Raw genomic sequence first — 1,645 nt, 5'->3', positions numbered from 1 at the left:
AAATAACCACACACACACAGAAATCACTCTTGCCATAGTGGGGAGAATGACTTGTAGGAGGCAAGTCAATGTAGGATGACCAGATGTTAGTGCCATTGTCCAAGTGAGGAATGGTGGTAGGTTGAACTTGCATGACAGGAGATGGAGATAAATGGGTACATCTGAAAGGTACCAGGGAGGTAAAAATCTGTAAGATACACTGCTGTATTAGCTCTTGGGTGAGGGGAATGATAGGGAGATTTCAAAGACAATTCCTAAATTTCTGGCTCTGATTTTATCATTCACTAAAAATGAGAATATTGGCATAGGAACTTCCTCATCCTTTTTGGTTTTGTTATATATTTATAATTTTGATCATCTATATGAAATACAATCAGATAGTAGCATTTTTGAAGCTAATCGTGCAATATTTTTCATGTGATAGATGCTTGAATTATGTTTTATGGGATTCATGCTTCATATTCCTGATTCATTTCAATTTCAGATAATAAGATGAATTAGATTGATCCCAGTAGTATTTTAGTCTATGGGAAGTTACTAGATTAAAAAACAATCTTTAAAGCTTCAGGATTCAGGGCTTTTGTACTTTGCAAAACATTAAGCAAATTGAGGGAGTGACAAATGAAGAGCATAGAGTCTGATAACATAAAAGAAAACCCGTAGCAATTATTTGCAGCTGGCTGAGGTCAATTTAATTGAAGCATCTTGCAGGAGATAAACACATGCACAAATTTAAAATGAAATTTAAAAGTGAATATCTCCAAGTATTGGAATTAATCATTCCCATTCCTGTCTTTCTATTGTGCTCTGTACCTTTATGATAGCACTACTCACATTCTGCAGTGAATTATAATTACTGGTGGCACATGTTCTATACGTCCTACTCTTATGGGATAAAGGTGATGTCTCATTTTGTATCCTCCTCACTGCTCACACGCTGCTTTGTGCATAATGGTCACTCATTATAGGTTTTTTGAATTTAGTCATCTTTTAAATTTAAGTTAAATTTGAATATATCTTTTATATTAACTAATTGTTGTAAGTTATTGATTTTAAGGTTTTTTTTGATAGTCTGGATCCAAACCAGTTTTCCTAAGAAAATGGCTTACAAGTGTGAGTTTCTGCTTGACAAACTTGACTGATGGACCCCGAAACATGGAAGGGCTATACTCAACTACCTTCTGGAGCTCCATTCAAGGAATTTCCCATTTTCCTATCTTCCTGACTTTTGTTCCCTATTAACCTTATTGTTATTAACCTTATTGTTCTTGTTTTAACCCAATTATATACATAGAGGTAGTGATATGACTACTGTGTCTCACCAGCTAGTGTTGGTATCTGAAAAGCAAGTCTTGGCAAGAGATGATACATGTCCTGGTTAGCAAAAGCTTGAATATTGTTAATCACGCAAAAGAGGAAAATAGGTAAATTTGTATGTGAAAGTGATCAATGATCAGTAAATCTTCAATGTAACTTAAATCCTCTCTGCAGACTAGATTTCTCCTCTCACTCCATTCAGTCATTCAGCAAATGTTTATTGACTGTTTCAGGCAATTGCAGAAAACAGATCAAAATCCCTGTCCTTGTAGAGCTTATATTCCAGAAGAGGGAAATAAAAAACAAAATAAAATAAGCAGCACCAAAA

Source organism: Crocuta crocuta, unplaced genomic scaffold, assembly GCF_008692635.1.
Source record: "Crocuta crocuta isolate KB4526 unplaced genomic scaffold, BGI_CrCroc_1.0 scaffold317, whole genome shotgun sequence".
NCBI classification, from domain to species: Eukaryota; Metazoa; Chordata; class Mammalia; order Carnivora; family Hyaenidae; genus Crocuta; species Crocuta crocuta.
The sequence above is the reverse complement of the archived record's forward strand: the minus strand, read 5'-3'. Positions refer to the sequence as shown.